The sequence below is a fragment of the Pan paniscus genome, chromosome 18, assembly GCF_029289425.2.
Source record: "Pan paniscus chromosome 18, NHGRI_mPanPan1-v2.0_pri, whole genome shotgun sequence".
Classification (NCBI taxonomy): domain Eukaryota; kingdom Metazoa; phylum Chordata; class Mammalia; order Primates; family Hominidae; genus Pan; species Pan paniscus.
In genome coordinates this window covers 10,613,841-10,635,407 of record NC_073267.2, presented here as the reverse complement: position 1 = coordinate 10,635,407, position 21,567 = coordinate 10,613,841, and the positions used below count along the sequence as shown (strand labels likewise).

The window sequence follows — 21,567 nt, the reverse complement described above, 5'->3', positions numbered from 1 at the left end:
GGCACGATCTTAGCTGTCTGCAACCCCCACCTCCTGGGTTCAAGCCATTCTCCTGCCTCAGCCTCCCAAGTAGCTGGGATTACGTGTGCACGCCACCATGCCCAGCTAATTTTTGTATTTTTAGCAGAGGTGGGGTTTCACCGTGTTGGCCAGGCTGATCTCAAACTCCTAACCTCAGGAGATCTGCCCACCTCAACTCAGCCTCCTTAAGCGCTGGAATTACAAGCATGAACCACCATGCCCAGCCTTATTTAGAATTTCATAGGGAATTCTTATGTTATTAAAACTAAGGGTTATAAGGGCTGCCAAATCGCTGTCATATGGCTGGTCTCAAATGCATTTAAACACCCCCTCCCCCATTGATTTTTTTTTTTACATGGTTTTGTTATGTTTGAAAATTTGTAGTTTCTCTATTAAACATTGGGTCAGCTGATTCTACTGCCCAGGAGACCCAGGCAACACCTCAAAAGTCCACAACTCTCTTGGCCAGATGTGACTGTTCTATTTCCCAGCTCATTTTTCTGTGTCTGCAGAAAGACACAGTGCAAACTGTTAAATTTGGAGGTTTTTGGCAGCTTCATTAAAGGGCAAGGATTTTCCTCTTTGGGGGATGGGCTTCATGTTTTAATGGTCGTGGTCAGCATTGCTGGGTGAGGATCCTTAGGCTTTTTGTCAGGGGTTCAGGGCCTTCTGGCTTCCCCAGGCTTCTCCAGGCTTCCATCTCTAGAGAAGACTCGGGATGAACTCTGAATTCTTCTAGACCCCAGCTATCAACTCGGCTCCAGACCCAGAGTGGCACTGCTTTAATCTCGGCAAAGAAGACTAAAGACTTTTTTGTGTAACGAATTAAAAGTTTGCTTCAGGCTTCTTCTATTTTATGCCTCTGCTGCACTCTCGTAACATTTAGCACCTCCACCTGTTGTCATATCATTTATCATATCGTGGAGTTTCAGGTGTCTTATTTTGGTTTTCCTGTCAATCTTCCTCCTACACTCTGCACTCACAAGGGACATGGAAACCTGTCCTGTTTCTCCTCATACCCTGCCGTCGACTGCAGCCCCTGCTCACAGTGGGGTCTACAATGTTGATGGGAGCCAAGGGATTGTTTTACTGATTTTTTAAGGCTGGATATTTATTTTTAGGTATGCTTTGCACTTTTTGCCTAGGGAATCAGGACTCAGTACAGAAACTTGTCTTTGTCATGTGCGCACCCTGGAGAATCCAATAATTGGAAAAAATAAAAATACACATAGAGAACACCATTCCTTCCCATAACCAGGTAAAATTGTGCTCATGCAAGCTTTCCATATGCAAGAGTGCTTTTGATCTAATCAGATGGAAAGCCAGAAGCAGAGGGGAATGAATGTAACTTACATATTGATTATGAAGTCATTCATTCTAGTAGTATTTATTGGACTCCTGTGATATTCCTTCCTCAAACTGGCCCTCCTCCAGGGCATGGCACCACCATCCTCCCAGATGCCCAGGCTAAACTTCTTGCTACTACCATTTCCCTCACACCCCTCACCCTGTGACTACACCTTCTACATAGTATTCATATCCATCCACTTTTCTCTTTTCTCTGCTGGCCAGAATCCTCTAATCTTTTACCTTGAAAGGTTCAATAACAGATGAATGAACAGATGACAGAATGAATACATCGAATAGTTTCTTCAAACTGGTTTGTGTTAAGAGAAATAGCATTTATATTTTTATTTAGTCCTAGAGAAAAAATAACAACCCTTTGCCTCTGCCTACTCTCGTTTTCACAGTCCCTTCACAAATATTGTATCTTCGGTTATGCTCATGTGTGAGTTCTGTATTTTAAGAAGGACACTGATAAACTGAGCTTGTTAAAAGGAACATGACTAAGGGAGGTACAGGCTGCTGGAAGTGGTTCCTGAATAACATCAACAAAAGGATAAATGTTTGCATTTCTGAGAGTGGAGAGAAATGAGGAAGTGAGAGGGGTGAGTAGATTGCTATACCCAATTATTTGAAGGGCTTCCATCTTGAACATACAGCAGATACATTCCATGGTGCTCTAGAATCTAAGGGAAGAAGTAGAGCCCATAGAGACAAAATCTGCCTCCAAAAAGTATGTGGAAGAGCTATGAGCTGGCTAATTAAGTCTAGAGTTCTGTCATTGGAGGTAGTCAGCAGAGTAAACATGTCAGGGGCAGGGATTGCGGCATACATATGGACTCTCTTGTTTTGTAGATTTTCTGAGGTTATTAGGACTTCTGGCGATATTCTTATCTATAGATAGGTATTGCTTCAGCTGCCTAAACCCATATCTCCCTGTACCCCCGAAACACTCAAGAGCCATAGCCATAAAACTTCAAGAAGATGAAATATTTTGGGGTTAGTAATACCCTTGATGGTTAGAGTTATATGTGGCTGAGATTCTTCTTGTATCTATTCTGGTCTCATTTAAGATGGCTGAAATGATTGATCACTGCCCTTCAGAGACTCATATATTTTCTGCTCTGCGAAATGTCTGCAAATTGCATCCCAGCTTGTGCAAGGAGAGCCATTCCCCCATTCCCAAGTGTGTTGTTTCTTTCAGTGATGGTGATTCAGAGGCTGTGATACATCGGCTTAGCTGTTTTGGGTTTCAGCTTTCTCATGACTAGATGTATGTCTTTGGACAAGTTTACATTTTCCCATCTTTACTTTCTTTGTCCTTAAAAAAAAAGTTGCTGTTGCTGCTGATAGTATCTATTCCTCATAGTTGCGAGTGGGTCTCCTATTAGAGAAAATAAAAGGAATTGCTATATTAGTATCTTCCCAGCTAGTCTTTGAGCTTCTTAATGCCAAGGATCATTCATTCTTTTCGTCCCAGTGCCTACCGTAGGGGATGGCACAGAGCAGACAATAGATGCTTGTTAAATGATGCAGCAACCGAGGCATCCACTCCATGTCTGTGAGTGGGATACATCTCTCAGAGCAAGAGTGCCCCAATGCAAGAGTGATCTAGAACGGTGGAGGAAGGGAGGATAAATGTAGTCTTTGATTTTGGAGAGACCTAAGTTTGAATCCTAGCTCTACCTCTTGCTAGCTCTGTGGTCTTAGACAAGTTACCTAACCTCTCTGAGCCCATGTTAGTCCATTCTTGTGTTGCTATAAAGAAACACCCAAGGCAGCCTGGCATGGTGGTGCGTGCCTGTAATCCCAGCTACTTGGGAGGTTGAGGCACAAGAATTGCTTGAACCTAGGAGGCGAAGGTTGCAGTGAGCAGAGATCACAACACTGCACTACAGCCTGGGCAATAGAGTGAGACTCTGTCCCCCCCAATAAAAAAGAAAAGAAAAAAAAGAAAAAAAGAAGAAAGAAATACCCAACGTTAGGTAATTTGTAAAGAAGAGAGGTTTAATTGGCTCACGGTTTTGCAGGCTATACAGGAAGCATGGTGCTGGCTTCAGCTTGGCTTCTGGTGAGGCCTCAGGAGGCTTCCAATTATGGTGGAAGGTGAAAGGGGGGTAGCATATCGCATGGTGAAAGACAGAGCAAGAGAGAAGGGGATCAGTGCCACACTCTTTTAAACAACCAAATCTCATGTGAACTAAGAGTGAGAGCTCACTCATTACCAGGGGTATGGTGCTAGGCCATTCATGAGGGATCTGCCCCCATGATCTAATGGCCTCCCGCCAGGCCCTACCTCCAACACTGGAGGTGACATTTCAACATGAGTTTGGAGGGAACAAACATCCAAACCATATCAGAACCTCTGTGTCCTTATCGAAATAGTTGGTGAAAATAGCACCAATGTCTAGGAGTTCCTGTGATGATTAGATGAGCTGATTCTGTAAAAAATACCCCTCTCAATCTACAAACATACTCATTGCTCCATAAATACTGCTATTATTATTATCTCTAGGATTACCACCATGTTTTCAGCTTTTCCTGTCACCCTTGCCTACACAAAAGTGGCTCGATGTTCTAGAAATTGAGAATAAACTAAACTTTGAATAGATTTTCCCAAACCTGCCAAAATATCCCCCAAATTATAGCAATAACCATTCCCTCCTAGAGTGGGGCTATCTCTCTAGCGGAAGATCTGAAGGTTGTGTGAGGGATGCTTTTTCTCTTGTCTCCCTCTACTTTCTTGTAGCCTGAGATATATAACAATTTCCAAGGCAGGGATTGGTAAAGTAGACTGACAGCCCAGGTTTTCATTGCTGGGAGATTAGGCTCTTGTCCCAAGTTTATAATTGGTATCCCAAATAATGGATTGAGAGGTGTTGGCCAGAGGGGAGAAGAACTGGCAACATCACCGCCCTAAATGACCCCAGGGATTCTGGCCAAAAGCAGGGAGCAATCTTTCTTGAAGCCCCAACATCTGCTGTTGCTCAGAAAGCTTCCTGGCAGTTTGAGCCAACTTAATTAGACTGTTCTCTTCCATGGCGCTCGGAGGTTTTCATCCTTTGGGACAAGAGATAGCTCTGAGTTACTTAACTTACCTGGTTCTTGTATACGCTTCATGTTGTGGCTTTTAGTTTCTTTTCTCTCCAAGGTGAGCCAGTTGGATCTTCCAGGAAACAGATGCTGAGATGGAGTTAGGGGCACAAGAAGTTTATTGAGAGGGCATAAGTACCTAGGAAAAATAAAATAGGGAAGGCAGGAAGCAGAATTGTGCAAGGGAGAGCTTCAGACCACCATGCAGACCGGACAGTCTCTGCCAACTTAACAGAAAGCTTTGGAGAAGAGGTTGCCCATGAAAGGAGCCCCATGTTGGGCAGAAGTTGCCGGGCCCTATGTCCCCCTCATGCCCTGTCACTGGCTGAGGACTGCTCTGGCAGAATGTGACCTCAGCTCAAAAGCGGAAGTGAATCCTGAGGGCTCTGAAGCCAGAGGATGTCAGTAACCTGCACCCCCAGTGGCTGAATGACACATTCTTTTTTGAAGGCAGATCGGATCCAAGTGTCTCCTCCATGGAAGTCACACCTGGAGAATCACACCTTGCAAAACATTGGCCAGCACGTCTGTGATGGATTAACTCCAGTGGTTAGGGAGCCTGGCTGAGTGCCACCATCTGGGCCATTCAAATCAGTTTTCTCCACAAATATTTACTTACACTTTCTAGGCGCTAATCATCCTGGTGGGAGAACTAATTTGTTATAAAGTGAATCCAGCAGGGGGGCACTATGCCTTCAAGTAACATAAAGCTGCACAGAGGGAGTGAACAGTGTGGACAAACAACCATTTAAAAAGATGTGAACTGAAAAGCATCTTACAAGAGTTACAAAGATCATCACTATAACAATGGCTATCATTTATTGAATCATCAGGATGTGTCAGGTGCTTTCTACATGCCATCTCATTTCACTGGGAGGTGAGTGGGCTTATTACTCCCATTTTACAGATGAGGAAATGGAGGTGCAGAAAAGTACCTTGACCAACATCAGTCAAAGTACATCTCCCCATTTCCATCACCAGCTCTGTGATCCAACACTCAACATCTCTTGCCAGGACAACCAAAGGTCTTTGAATTACTCTCCTTCGCACAAGCATCTTTGCTTCTTGCTCAAAATCCATCCTCTCTACTGAAGCCAGTGGGATCTTTCAAAATGCAAACCCGATCATGTTGTTTCTGTGCTGAAAACGGTTTCATGGCTTCCCATTGCTATGGTGATAGGAATAAAATTTGTCTCTGTGGCCTTCCAAGCACTTCATGGCTGACCTCTGCTACCTCTGGAGCCCCACCTCTCACCTGCTCTTTGCAAAAGTGATATTGGCCTTCTTGCAGTTGCCCTCATGTCTCCCTTCACCTGTCTGACATGGGCCCTTTGCACCTGCTGTTCATTCTGCTGATACTTCTTGACTAGTAAATTGTTTTCATGTACTTAAGTAGCACTCGCTACAATTTGTGATGTTGCTTTACTTTTGTGATTATTTGACTAACTCCTGCCTCCCTGAGCTCCCTCAATGAAGCTCCGTAAGAATGGAGAATTATCCATCTTCACTGTTATATCCCCAGCACTCGGCACCTCAGGAACTTCACTGAATGAGCAGACGTTTCAGTACTGGTGTTTGGAATAACAAACATTCTGACTTCAATACCATGTTGAAAAAGCAGAGTTCCTTCTATTTGGGAGTGAAAGAGGGTCTTGAAGGTGTCTTCTAGGAAGTAGCATTTGAATCTAGCCTTTGAAGTGAGTTACCTTTATTCTGTTTCTGACTCCAGTAAACAAGCCAGCAAATCAAACCCTTAGAGATGGCAAGACTACATTAACAGAGCAGGTGCAGATCTCTTCTGACCCGTCCTACTCTCAGAGGACAGCAGCTCCAGATAGTATCATCCTTGTGAAAAACCACCAACTTCCACATTTTCTTTGAGCCAGGGGAACACTGGTTAGCTGAGGAAGGGGGTGAAAGGGAGGGAGACAGGATGGCATTCTCTTTCCTTTTCTCAGTTATTTGCTTCTCCCAGTGCTGAATCTAGGCACTCCAGAGACAGGGCCCTGAATTCTGAGCTCTGGTGATTTGCATTTAATTACTAAGAATGTTTTTTTTTTCTCTTGTAAAATTGTAATGCTGCTTGCAGCATTAAAAGGAGTTTCTTCTGGAATGAAAACACCAAGCTTTTGAGTAAGTATCTTTTATGCTGAATATGGGGAGTCATCCAAAATAGGGAGTTGATTTTCATAATGGTTTTGCAGTTACTCATAATGATGCCCTTTGTAAGTCTTTAAGGTCAAGGAAAAAAATCATAGGTCAGATGCACAAGGTATGGGGAATGTTAGAAATTTCTTTGCTGTGATCTAAATTCCTCTAGATGAGTGGTTTTTTTGAGCATTTTCTAAATTATTTTTAACAACTATTTGGAGAACACAAACTGAAATAACCCAAATCACTACTAGTTTTATTTATTTATTTTTCCTTTTCTAAAATTTCCATAAGTTTTTTTGGGGGGAGGGGGGACAGTAGGTATTTCGTTACATGAGTAGTTTAGTGATGATTTCTGAGATTTTGGTGCACCCATCACCCGAGCAGTATACATTTAATCCAATTTGTAGTCTTTTATTCCTCACCACCCTTTCCCCTGAGTTTCCAGCGTCCATTGTGTCATTCTGATGTCTTTGCATTCTCATAGCTTAGCTCTCACTTACAAGTGAGAACATACAATGTTTGGTTTTCCATTCCTGAGTTACTTTACTTAGAATAATAGTCTTCAGTTCCATTCAGGTTGCTGCAGATGCCATTAATTCATTCCTTTTTAAGGCTGAGTTTTATTCCATCGTGTATATATACATACCACAATTTGTTTAGCCACTTGTCGATTAATGGGCATTTGGGCTGGTTCCATATTTTTGCAATTGTGAATTGTGCTGCTGTAAACATGTGTGTGCAAATGTCTTTTTGGTATAATGACTTCTTTTCCTCTGGGTAGATACCCAGTAGTGGGATTGCTGTGCCAAATGGTAGTTCTCCTTTTAGTTATTTAAGCAATCTCCACACTGTTTTCCATAGTGGTTGTACTAGTTTACATTCCCAGCAGCAGTGCAGAAGTGTTTCCTTTTCACCACATCCATGCCAACGTCTATTTTTTTTTATTTTTTGATTATGGCCATTCTTGCAGGAATAAAGTGGTATTGCATTGTGGTTTGATTTGCATTTCCCTGATCATTACTGATGTTGAGCATTTGTTCATATGTTTGTTGGCCATTTGTACGTCTTCTTTTGAGAACTGTCTGTTCATGCCCTTAGCCCACTTTTGTTTGGGCTTGCTAATTTGTTTGCTAATTTTTTTTTTTTTCTTGCTAATTTGTTTGAGTTCCTTGTAGATTCTAGATATTAGTCCTTTGGATGTGTGGTTGTGAAGATTTTCTCACACTCTGTGGGTTGTGTATTTAGTCTGCTGACTGTTCTTTTGGCTGTGCAGAAGCTCTTTAGTTTAATTAAGTACCGCCTATTTATCTTTGTTTTTGTTGCATTTGCTTTGGGTTCTTGGTCATGAAATCTTTGCCTAAGCCAATGTCTAGAAGGGATTTTCCCGTGTTACCTTCTAGAATTTTTATAGTTTTAGGTCTTAGATTTAAGTCCTTGATCCACCTTGAGTTGATTTTTGCTTAAGGTGAGAGATGAGGATCCACTTTAGTTCTCCTACATGTTAGATGAAGGGTCTTAAGAAAGAAAGTGCAGGAGGATCAGATGCAGTTTAGGGATCTGCCCACATTTATCAGCCATCCCTGTCCCCACCACTGCCCACCTCTGGCTCACTAGGATCTAGGATATGCCAATAGCTGCAGATTTGGTTAGGATCCCTTTCCAGTCCCTGGGTTTCAGGAAGGCTTAGGGACCAGGAGGAAGAGCAAAAGTGTTCTCTGCCAGCCCCTCTAATGAAACTGCTGATCCAATCTCACTGGAGACTCCATTCCTTTCCTGTTGCTTCATAGATTAGATCATGGTAGGATGCAGTCTCCAGGACACCAAAATGATATATGTAGGGTGAAGATTTCACAGGGAAGAAGCCCAGGTCCTCATTCTCTGTTTTCCAACTTCAAACATCTCTACGATTATTTGTTTAGTGTGTGCTTTAAACCACTTGCATTTTAATTTAAGCACATTTATTTTTAAAAAGCAACTTGGCATCACAGCCAGAAATGGAAAACCAGTATCACTTCCCACAAATAGAAAGTAAGTTGCAAAAATATATACCACGAAGACCAAACAGCTCAGAGACTGCTGCCTAAGGCTCAGAGCCTGAGGCCTGATCTCGCTGTTAAAAAGGGAGATTAGCGAGTGTTGTAGGGTGTTTGGGACTTTTTCCCCGATGTTTTCAGAAGAGTTGAAACAGACTTGAAAGGGAGCAACTTTTGCACCATGTGACTTGATGTTATTTAATTCAGTCTCCTTGTACCACCTAAAAATTATCACAGCTAACACCTGTGCTATAGCCTCACACCTGGGAAAGGGATCTGGTCTTTTTCAGTAAATTGTTAATTCCACATTGGTTCTTAGTCTCCTGGGCAGGCTCAGAGAATGTGGCTTGAGAGTGATGGAGAGGACAGGTTAGTCTCAAGGAGTTAGTTGTGGTTGTAGCAGGTCTATGTGTGGGGGACTGACCAGTAGGGGAAGTACAAGGAGAATGGGGTATGTGGCACAGGTAAGGAGGAGGGCAGGGAAATGAGACCACCAGCAAGAAAGAACTGATAGAACAGTGGAGTAAAATCCACACTTTCACTGTTGTGTCTGGACTTTGCCCCTTGGAAGACATTTGGGAAAGGTGATGTGGGGCTGGAAGTCTATGCTGACTGGCCAAGAGAGTAAAGTGTGTGTGTGTGTGTGTGTGTGTGTGTGTGTGTGTGTGTGTGTGTGTGTGTGTTTTACCACAATTTAAAAAAAAATTGAAAAAGAAGAACACTATTAGTTACCTTAGAATCAATATAGACCATGGTTCTCACACTTTAGTGAACATCAGAAACCCCGAGATGCCTGATTAAAGCGCAGGTTGCCGGTACACCACCCAAGTGTCAGATTCAGTAGGTCTGGGTGAGGCCCAAGAATCTGCATTTGTTACAAGTCTCTGGGTGCTTAGGTGCTGCTGCTGGTTGGGAACTGCTCTAAACCATTTACTTTGGTACCCACAGGTCCAGAGAATGTCAGAATGTCACTATCCTCTGAGTCCCGTAGGGGCTGTCAACCTAGGAGGCACATTAGAATCACCCAAGGAGCCTAAAAAACAAACATAGAAACAAAAACATGGATGCCTGGGCCGTAAACCCCCAGTGAATCTGATTTTATTAGTCTGGGGTGGGGCTTGGGCTCATATGTTTTTTAAACTGTATATGCATTTAGATATATTTTCTTTTTTTAACTTTTTATTTCAGGGGTACATGTGCAGGTTCGTTACACAGGTAAACTTGTGTCATGAGTAGATATATTTTCAAGCTTACAGAAAAGTTGAAAGAATAGTAGAAAGAACTCTTATATTCTCTTTATTCAGATTCACCAGTTGCTTACATTTTGCCCTATTTCTTTCACACTTTTTTTTTGTAGGAATATCACTGAAGTGATATTGTGTCCTTCTTGGTGCATTGTATCAAGAGATGATGTCCGTTGGTCTTGATATTGGTGATATTAATTTTGACTCCGTGGTTAAGGTAGTATCTGCAGTCTCTACTGTAAAGTTGCTATTTCCTCTTTGTAATTAACAAGTAACTTGTAGGGAGTTCTGATGCTGGGTTCTGATGCTTCCTGCTTAGAAACCTGCACTAGGAAGACGGTATACGCTTTCACTGTAGCTCCTATATTATTAGGCAGATACATTGAGACTATATAAATATCCTATTCCTTATCATGTTTTTACTCACCAGCTTTAGCATCCATTGATGTTTTCTAACTCCATCATTCCTTCTCTTTACTAGTGTTCTGCTATAAGGAAGAACATTTATTTTTACTTTTATACTTTATATTAGCATGGGCTCAAGATTCTTAATTTTTCAGTGGGTTATAATCCATTACTGTCGTTATATATATTTATGCTTAAATTGTCTCAGATTTTATCGGTCAGCACTTCAACCTGGCTCTTGTATTCTTTTGACACGTTCTTGTCTTAGTGAGCTCAGGCTTCCATGACAAAATATCATAGACTGGGTGTCTTAAACAACAAAAATTTATTTTTTTCATGGTTCTAAAGGCTGGAAGTCCAAGATCAGGGAGCTGGTGTGGTTGGGTTTGAGTAAGGGCTCTCTTACTGGTTTGCAGACAGCTGTCTTCTCTCTGTGTGCTCATATGGCCTTTTCTCAGTGCATGCTGGTGGAGAGAGAGAGAGAGAGAGAGAAATCTGTCTTCTTCCTCGACTTACAAGTTCACCAGTCCTATCAAATTGGGGTCCTACTCTTATGACCTCATTTAACCTTAGTTACCTCCTAAAAGCCCTATCTCCAAATATAGTCAATGGCAGGTTAAGGCTTCAATATATGAATTTGTAGGGGACAAAATTCCATCCCTAGAAGTCCTCATTTTTTTTTTTTTGGTGCACATTCCCTTACTTTCTGGAACAATAAGATGCTCTTGGTTCATTTTATACTTTTCCTGCTTCAACCCTGGAATCAGCAATCAGTCATTTCTCCAAGGGTCTGGGTTCCTCTTTTAAAAAATGCTTTCTGGGCCGGGCACAATGGCTCATGCCTATAATCCCAGCACTTTGGGAGGTTGAGGCGGGCAGATCACTGGAGGTAAGGAGTTTGAGACCAGCCTGGCCAACGTGGTGAAACCCTGTCTCTACTAAAAATACAAAAATCAGCCAGGCATTGTGGTGGGTGCCTGTACTCCCAGCTACTCAGGAGGCTGAGGCAGGAGAATTGCTTGAACCCAAGAGGTGGAGGTTGCAGTGAGCTGAGATTGTGCCATTGCACCCCAGCCTGGGCAATAAGAGCGAGATTCCATCTCAAAAAAAAAAAATGTTTTCTTGGTGAGAATAATATGCAATCAGAACTGAGAACTAGAGTTCTAAAAAAATCCCCTCATGTATACCCACATTCTATAGATGAAGAAGCTGATATTAAGAGATAGGGAATGACCAGCTCAAAGTCACACAGCAGGCGAGTGGCAGAACTGAGCCTGTAACTCTCACCTTTCCTCAGTCCAGCACTTTTTAAAAATTACACCCTCCTGAGCCCTCACCATTTTGTTTGCAAGTGTCTTGTTGATTTACTCCATTACAGATTTAGGACATTATAACCAGGGACCCAGTCATTTTCCTTATTGGTATCTCCTCTGTACACGTGGCTTAGTGCTGAGCAGAGAGTAACTGCTCCATGAAACCTTGGGGCTTCAGATTATTTTTCTGACAGCCAGGTTCTGATGCTTCCTGTTTAGAAACCTGGACTAGGAGGACAGGAGACACGGGTTTCACTGTAGCTCCTATATTCACTCACTGGGTGATGCATCAGTTCTCTTTGGGTTTCATTCTCATTGATACAAGGAGAGAAACTACACTACATGGGCTCTCTGGTGATGTCTTGGGCAGAGTTTCCCAGACAGTCTCTTCCCTACAGTCTTAGACACCCTGGGCAAAAGCCAAAACCGGCACACTGGCACGTCTCCCTCACGTAATTGGCCAAACTAAGTCACGTGATCAAACTCAAAGTCAAGGGGTGAGGAACTGTATCCTGGTTCTTAAGTGGCAGGGACCACAGAATCATGTGACAGTGACATGTTTCCAGTAAGGGATGAAGAATTGGGCCAGTTGTGCAATCATGCAATCTACTGCAAAAGGTTTTTTTTTTTTTTTTTTTTTTTTTTCACTTTGTTGCCGGGGTATTCCCTTAAACACCCAGAGACTGTAGCTCTTAAATATAAGGCTGATTAAAGCTGATCGATGCCACCTGACTATAATACTGTCACTTGAGTGAAGGTGCCAATGCTACGCGGCAAATGTAGGAGAGATGCTGTAGATTAACTGTATGTTTTTAGAAGCTATGGAGGCCCAGCCCCTCCTACAAGTCAGGGCTGAACCTAGTGGTCTAGTAAGATGGGGAGGCCTGATGAGAAGCAGGACACACACCTGGAATGTGCCTATGATGATTGAGATCTTCTGACAGAGGCTGCTCCTTTTGGAGCTAGGCAAGATAAAATGACACAATTTCCTTTGGGACCTGCAGGCTGCAAGAGCAATGGTACCTACCCCATCTGTTATTATGACATACGGACCCTGCCTGCAGTGGTGAGCAACTGTGACTCTGAGCCCCACTTGCTCTTCTTTCTTCTGGGTTTCAGAAAGGTTGGCCGGGCGTGGGGCTCATGCCTGTAATCAGAGCACTTTGGGAGGCTGAGGCGGGTGGATCGCTTGAGCCAGGAGTTTGAGACCAGCCTGGCCAACATGGCGAAACCCCACCTCTACTAAAAATACAAAAAAATTAGCCAGGCATGGTGGTGGGTGCCTGTAATCCCAGCTACTTGGGAGGCTGAGGCAGGAGAATTGCTTGAACCCAGGAGGCAGAGGCTGCAGTGAGCCAAGATTGTGGCATTGCACTCCAGCCTGTTAAAAAAAAAAAAAAAAAAAAGCAACTTTTCATGCTGCCTTTTACCTTATCTTTTATGTATACCTTGACATTTAATGCCTCTGAGTACATGAGATGGAGGGCTTAAGAGAAGGGACTTGAGTTACCTGTTTAGTTTGAATCCCGTCTCTACTAGCTTGCTGTGTGATCTTGGACAAATCACTTAACCCATCTGTGCTCTAGTTTACTTATTTGTTAAAAGGGATAAAATAGAACTGACCTCATAGAGTTGTTATGAGCATTAAATTAGTTAATATATTTTATATGTTTGGAACAGGGCATGTCACATAGTAAGCAGTCTATAAGAGTTACTTATTATAAAAGGCAAAATCATTGAGAGAAAAAAATAATGCTTAATTTTCCTTCTGTTCTTGAGAAGAGAGAAATTCAAACTCTTGAAGACACCCTGATCTCTTTCCACTGCACCCTCAGACCTCTGGAGGCAAAGGAGGTGATGCTGTCCCCTGTATTCTGACTGCTAACGTGGGAAGACCTCACACAACATTGCATGTCTGCTGAAATGTTAATTTATAATTCAGTGTAAAGACTGATTTTCCTTGGACTGTAAGAAGACTCCTTTTCTAGAACAGAAAAGATGAAAAATATGTGCATGTAATTATGGTGTTTATGCCACTCTAAAAAAATTATTCCTAAATATTGTTTGGGTAGAATTATTTAGAGAATGAGGCTAGAACCATTCCAATCCCAAAGACTCCTCATTTGACTAAACTCTTCTATTCTTTGTTGAAAGGACTAGACTGGAGGTATATCAAGGCATGCAGATGACTAAACTATTGTGTGGGCTGTTAGAGGATTAATTATTTTAATACCTTTATTGATATATAATTTACTTATCATAAAATGCACTCATCGTAAATACATAATCCAATGATTTTTAAAGTAAAGTTACAGATTTTGCAACCATCACCCCAAATAAATTTTAGAACATTTTCACCAGCCCTAAAAAAATTATCTCAGGCCTGTCAATCCTTGCTCCTAACCCCAGCCCCAAGCAAGCACTGATCCACTTTCTGTCTCTATAGATTTTCCTTTTCTGGAAATTTAATGTAAATGGAATCGTACAATATATAGTCTCTTGAGTCTGGCTTCTTTCACTTAGCATAATGTCTTTGAGGTTAATTCATGTTGTCACATGTATCAGTGTTTTCTACATTTCTATTTCCAAATAACATTCCATTATCTGGATATATAACATTTTGTTTATTTTTTATTTTTTTGAGATGGGGCCTATTCCCCAGGCTGTGGGTCACTGCAGCCTCTGCCTCCGAGGCTCAAGCAATCCTCCCACCTCAGCCTCACGAGTAGCTGGGACTACAGGTATACACTACCACACCCAGCTAATTTTGTGTGTTTGTGTGTGTGTGTGTGTATACACACACATACATACATATTTGGTAGAGATGGGGTTTCCCTGTTGCCCAGGTTGATCTCAAACTCCTGGCTCAAGTGATCACCTACCTCAGCCTCCAAAGTTATAGATGTGATCCACTGCGTCCAGCCAACATTTTGTTTATTTACCAGCTCATGGGTATTTGGGTTATTTCTACTTCTTGTCTATTAGGGATAATACTCCTGTGAATATCTATATGCCAGTCTGTGTGGATGTATATCTTCATTTCTCTTAGGTTGATACCTATAAGTGGAACTGCTGGGCCATATAGTAAGTTTACGTTTTAAGTTTTTAAAAAATTGCCAAAATGTTTTCACAGGTAGTTGCACCATATCACATTGCCATCAACAATGTACAAGGGTTTCAGTTTCTGTGAATCCTTGCCAACACTTGGTGTTGTCCATATTTTCCGTTATAGTCATTCTAGTGTGTATATGGAAGTGGAATCTCATTGTGGTTTTAATGTTCATTTCCATAATGACTAATGATGTTTAACTCCTTTTCATTTCTTATTGGCCATGTGTATTTCATCTTTGATGAAATAACGATTGAGTAATGAGTTTTTTAGCTCATCTTATTTTTGAGCTGTTTGTTTTCTTATTATTGAGTTGTAGGAGTTCTTTATATATTTTTGATACAGTTCTTTATCATATGTATGATTTGCAAATGTTTTCTCCTAGTCTGGCTTGTCTTTTTATTCTTAATGGTGTCTTTGGAGTGCAAAAGTTTTAAATTTTAATGGAGATGAATTTGCCTATTTTTTCATTTATGTCTGGTAAAAGAATAATGAATGGTTTTGTGTCTAAGAGCTTTCTGCTTAACCCAAGGACATGATGGTTTTCTCTAATTTATTTTTCAAGGAGCGTTATAGTTTTAGTTGTTATATTTAGGTCTAAGATCTATTTTGAGTTAATTTTTGTGTGGTTTGGAGATAAGCATTTAAGTTCACTTTTTCACATATTGATATCAAATTTTCCCAGCATCATGTGTTGAAAAGACTATCTTTTTCCTATCAAATTATCCTGTCATGTTTGTCAAAAATCAATTGACAGTGTCAGAGCTTATTTCTAAACGTTCAGTTTTGTTCCAGTGATTTGTCTCTTTCCCTTAATACCACACTCTCTTGATTACTGTAGCTTTGTAATATGTTTGAAATGAGGGTAATGTAAGTCCTTCACCATTGTTTTTCTATTTCAAAATTATTTTGCCTGGGTCTAATTTTTTTTTGGCTACTGGAAACCCCTCCCTCTTGGGTCTGATAGGGTTGGAGATAGATATGGTAAAATAGAGTATAGGGGACAGAGACCAGTAGACTGTGTCTTGGTCACCGTTGTGTCTTTAGCACCTCATATAATGCCTGGTAGGTCCTAAATACTAAAAAAGCTGTAAAATAAATGGATAAATGTATCTTAAGTTTTTTTTTATCACATGGTATCATCTATGTCTTGGGATTAGGGAAAATTTCCAGGTCAAACTAAAGAGTAAAAATTCACCAAGGTTTTGATATGCTCTGATATGATCACTACTACTTGAGCCTCCCCCTCATCGGTTTTATTTCCCACCCATCACAGCTCCTGGAGGAGGATGGAATTAATTTCAAGGGGATTTGGGAAGTAATTGTCTTGTTGTTAGTTATAAATTTTTGAGAGATGATGGAACCTTATCAAGATAGCTTGCTGTTGAAATCTTATAGTTTCCCGTTTAGACCTCTGTTATTATTATCTGATTATTTGATTATTATTATCAAGGGTTTTATATGTCTAACAGTGTTAGATATTGAGAGGACCTTCCTACATGTTGCCTCTTCTGTCTGAAACAGAGCCCCTCAACCCTCCCGGAAAGAAGCACACATACCCCAACCTCTCTCATAATTCTTAGACATTCTCCAGACCTCAACCTCATCATTACTCCTTAGAAAAATCGTTCCTAAACCAACCTGTATCAACTGCCCTCCTGGAACCCACCATATGCTTCTCGTTGGTAACACTTATGGTGGTTACATATTTAACATTCATTGTTGTGCTTATTTTATAAAGCTTTGAGGTATAGTTGGCATACAAAATATTGCACATATTTAATGTAAACGTTTCAATGAATCTAGACATATGCATACATCTGTGATACCATCACCAAAATCAAGGAGTACTGAATATATCTTTAACCTCCAGGGTATGTGATTAATGTATATTTCTCCTAGGGGATCATCGGCTTCGTAGGGGCAGGAGCTGTATTAGTTTTCACTCACCGTTTTGTCCCTATTGATTACTATAGTAGTTGACAAAGTACAACTAACATTTTACCGAGCACTTACTTTGTGCCAGGCATTATTTAAATGCTATGGATATATTAATATACTTAATAACTACAGTGGCCTCTTGGGTTGTTCTTATTGTCATCCCATTTTTTAGATAAAAAAACTGAGGCATGAGGAGAGACATTATGTAACTTGCTCAACGTCATACAGACAATATGTAATGGGGCATACAGAAGGGTGTCAATAATTATTTGTTAAACAAATGAATGGATGAATAAGAGAAAGAAAGGGTGAATGAAGCTCTTCCCTTGATCCTAGTTGGAAGCATGTCCTCTACAAGAGTGCTGACTTATCTTTTCTTGAGAGATGGATGGGAATACAAGGCTATGGGGATGCCCAGGAGACTGGTTTGGACTCCAGTGCTGCTGACTCTGGAGAGAGGAAAAGGTGGGGGTTGGGATAGTCTAGGAAATGCTGGCTTCGCACAACACAGCCGAGTGGGTGGGAGCCAAAAATAGCCAGTCCTTTGAGTAGAAACTCCTCTAGGGAGGAAACATTTCTTTGAAATTGGACACACAAATTAGCTAATGATATCCAGACACTAAAGAACTGCATGTTCCCCAGACAGCCCGCGGCCCCAGGATCAGACACTGATCTTGTGGAGCACAAATTAAGAGATGCTGCAGGTCTGGGGTGGGTATAGATTGTTGTGTCTGCCATCCTCACTCACAGCCCTGAGCACAGAGGTGAGGACGCAGCCAGGGGCCAGCACTCTCCTTCCATGTGTGCCAATCCCTGCCTCCCTGTATGTCCTGGGCTGTTTGTCCAGGATGGAAAGTGGCACTGTGGCATTTTTACCTGTTTGTGCTCAGTGACAGTTGACATGACACAGAGTCTATGTTGGCAGTATTTCCAGGCCGAAGCTTAGGAAATCGACTTTAGGATAAATTTTTCAATCTGGGAGACTCTAACAGAGGCTCTGAGCCTGGGATGTACAAACTACCTGCACTTATCTTCAAAATTGTGTCCAAATGTGCGTTTCTCAAGGGAGAGGGTCCAAAGGTTTCATGAGTAAACAACAACAACAAAAGCTTTCAACAAGGTATGGGATGTCTCCAAAAGGGTGAGAACCCATGATGATGATACTGATAATAGCAATAATAAAGTAACTTTTCTGAGTGCTTAGAATTTGCTAAGGCAAGGCGTGGTGGCTCACACCTGTAATCCTAGCACTTTGGGAGGCCGAAGTGGGCAGATTGCTTGAGCCCAGGAGTTCGAGACCAGCCTGGGCAACGTGGTGAAATCCTGTCTCAAAAAAAAAAAAAAAAAAAAAATTAGCTGGGCATGGTGGTGCATGCCTATAGTCCCAGCTACTTGGAAAGCTGAGGTGGGAGGATCACTTGAGCCCAGATGGAGGCTGCAATGAACTGAGATCATGCTACTGCACTCCAGCCTGGGTCACAGAGTAAGACCCTGTTCCCCAACCCTGCCCAAAAATAAATAAAAAAGAAAATGCCAGATATGCATTAAGTCTCTTATATAGATGATATAATTTAACTGTTGTATCAGTCAGTTTAAGCAGGTTCATGCTACAGTAATATACAACTCCAAAATCTCAGTAGCTTATGAAAGTTGATTTCTTGTTCCAGTTATATGAGGTTAGTTGCAGCTCTGCTTCATGTCTTAGATGCAAGAGTCAGACTGACGGAGGGCTCCTTTCTAGGTCATTGCTAATCTCATGGAAGAGGGAAAAGAGAAGGATGTAGATGAAGAGATGGATCTTAAAGATTCTCCTGGAAGTGGCACCGTCACTCCCACTTAGATTCCGCTGGCTCCCAGCCCAACATTGGCGAGGATTCCAATTGTCCAGTAGGGAGGAGTCCTGTAGAGAGGAGGGACAGCAGATATTTGAACAATAACATAATCTATTACATTCCTTATAAAAACCAATGCGGTAGATGTAGTAGTGATTATTATCATTGTCCCTTTCTTACAGATGTGGAAACTGAGGCTCAGAGAGGTTAACTTTCTCCCCAGTGCTGTGTATTTATTAAGTGAGAGGTTCAAGATTTGCATGGACTTGGTCAGACTCTTGAGCCTACAGCTTTAGCCACTGCATTCATCGACTTCCATTGTTATAGCAGGAGCTTCTCCTCCACTCCTTGTTCCTCCTCCCCAGTTCATGGTAATCCACACACACCAGTTTTCTTAAAACTTCATTCATGCTCAAGAGAAAACCATGTCCCTATCTGGATCCTGTGTTTGCATAGTCCCCAGCCTCTGGGCTCATTCTGGATCGTCCAGCTAGGTAGGCATTTGTTTGGCAGGATTCCTGCCCACTAAGAGCTTACCATGCGTGTCATGGTGGGAATGAGCTGGGTATTTTTAGAGCTTGGCAGCCTAGCACTGCCGCTTGCTCTTCCCCGAGGTCCATGGATTAGCCTAGGGGTAGCATATGCCTACGCTTTGCTTGCCTGGTCCTGGTACATGGTCCTGTGTACTGTTAAGAAAACAGATTGTCCCAGGTAGATATGTAGCCAGATATTTTTTTCTCTGTTTCCTTTTTTTTTATTTTTGGAGCTGCTCCACCCCCTGGTATGGTGCAGCTTCTCCTGGGGCTCCTCTGCAATTTTACAGCAGCTTCTGAGCTAGTGAAGAAGGCGGGATTTGCTCGCTTGCAGTTAAGTCTGGCCAGACAGCTGTTAGTTATTGCCACAAACATCTTATGTGTTTGCAGTCTTGCCTGTCCTCCTGGGTAGGCAGAATGCACAATCCCTCCTCAGGGGAAGTGAGAAGATCTAGAAGGCCCAAGGAACAATTATTTTTGGCATCATTGCTCCTCCATACTCATTATCCACATCTGTTGAGCATTCCTGTGGCCCAGAAGCTGATGGCAGTGTCACTGTGGCACCCTAGCTTTGATGTACTTACTGTCAGAAGCTCTGGATAGGGACTACCAACAATGCACTTTGCTGCACAGGTGCTGTGAGTCTCCATGGGAAGGAAAGCTGGAGATTTGCATTAAAAAGTATTTAGAATGTCCAGAAGCACAAACTCAGGTGTCATCCAATTCAACAAACACTTTCTGAGTGCCTACTGTGTGCAGGACATAGGATTTTGCTTCATGTAGAGGTTATAACATTCAAGAGGACACCCGTGGAGCACACAGGCACATCCCCCAATATGGCCCCAGGCATTACAGAATGTGACAGACGTGACATTTTTTGTTTGTTAATTAACTAATTCATTCTAGTGTTGTGGTTAAGCGCATAAACTTTGGGGCCAGACTGGTTGGTTTGAATCCTAGAAATAAAAATAAAATCCTAAACCACCCCAACTAATTAAATGGAACCCCTTCTTGGCCAGGGGGATCCCAGAGAAACCTTGAAAACTGAGTTCCTAGCCATAACCAGACAGGAGCTCAGACTTACCACATTATATCCTCTCCCTTGCTAACCATCATTTGGCTTTCTTTCCTAAGGGTTAAACAGAAACAGGCCATCTCAAAAGACTTGTTCCATCACTGTTTCCAACCAACCACCTGACTCTGCCCCTCGCTTTACACAGGTTTGACACAGCCAACCAAGCAACATTCCTTCCTGATAAGATTTGCACACCCAGAACTAGCTTCTGTTTGCATGAAGTGATTCTGGTCAGTTTACGGGGGCTGCACACTGAGTGCCTTCATGTCCTCTAATTCACCTTTTGACACATGGGGCCAAATTATAGTATACTTAAATGTTATGTTTTCACCCCAAAATGAACATGGCATGTATATGACATTCATATTAATTTACTGTGCATTTGCGTGCCCTTCTTTTGTGAATATTCATAGCTCCTCCTATAACTTGAGTATGTATACTTAGCCATTCTGTTAGCATAAATTCCTGTCTCACCTTGCCTCCTTTGCGGTGCCTGCTTCTGGTTTCTGCTGGATGCTACACTCCCCAGCCTGCGAGATGGTCAGCTTACAGGCTGCAACCCCTTATAAGAAATAAAGCTCTCCTTTCTAGGTGCATGAACCTCGTGTTTCTTCAGTTGACAAATCCTTACTCTGTAACTCACTGGCTATATAACTGAACAAGTGACCAAAACTCTCCCTGCCAAGCTTCTTTCTTCCCAATATGGGAATGACAACAGTACCTAGCTCAGGGAGTTGTTGCAGGGATTATATGAGTTAATATACATAAGGCCCTTGGAATGGTTCCTGGTGCATAGGAAATTGTATCAAAGTGTTGGCTGCTACTAACCCTATTATCATTTATGCAATAGATATTTATTGATCTATGTGTCAGTAGACTGTTGTCTACTATGTATCAGGCACTGACCTAGGTCCCAGTTGTGGAACATTAAGCTCACTCCATATCCTTTTACCCTTATGGAGCTTGCATTTCAGAGGTTGGAGGAAAATAAATAAATAAATAAATAAATAGTGTCAGGTGGTGATTAAGACTTGAATGAAAAATCATACTAGAAAAGTCAGATGAGGGAGATTAATTCCTAACTGAGCAAAGATGATGAAAAACTTCCCCAGAGGAGATGACACCAGCTGAGAAGAGGCATGGTAGTAAGAGGCAGGCACCCAACATGCAATTCCAAAATGAGATTTTGCTAGAGAATGGGAATATCCTTCTTGGGGGTCATATTGTTACATCTTTCTTTTTCTTGCCGCCTATGAACAGGAATTCTAAATAAGGTCAGAGACTGGGGTTGTCTTTTGGTCTTAGTGGCCTTGGTGTTGGACCCAAGGTTCCAGGAAGTCTTTTATCCCAGCAGCAGTTTTTCGGAGAGAAGACTCACTTACATGCAAGACTGACATGAAAAGGGGTTTGCTCTGTATGAGGCTGTGAGCTCAGCCCCATGCTTAAAGTGCTGAGTGGGAAAAAGGGCAG

General features: G+C 41.9%; 1 protein-coding gene and 1 pseudogene across 2 annotated transcripts in view; one reads left to right on the top strand and one right to left on the bottom strand.

Moving 5' to 3' along the window:
• The window catches only part of GRIN2A (glutamate ionotropic receptor NMDA type subunit 2A), a 427,756-nt gene that overhangs the window by 74,655 nt on the left and 331,534 nt on the right, over window positions 1–21,567 (top strand). The window lies entirely within an intron of this gene.
• Window positions 1–21,567, bottom strand: part of LOC134729350 (inosine-5'-monophosphate dehydrogenase 1-like) — a 33,296-nt pseudogene extending 11,729 nt beyond the window's left edge.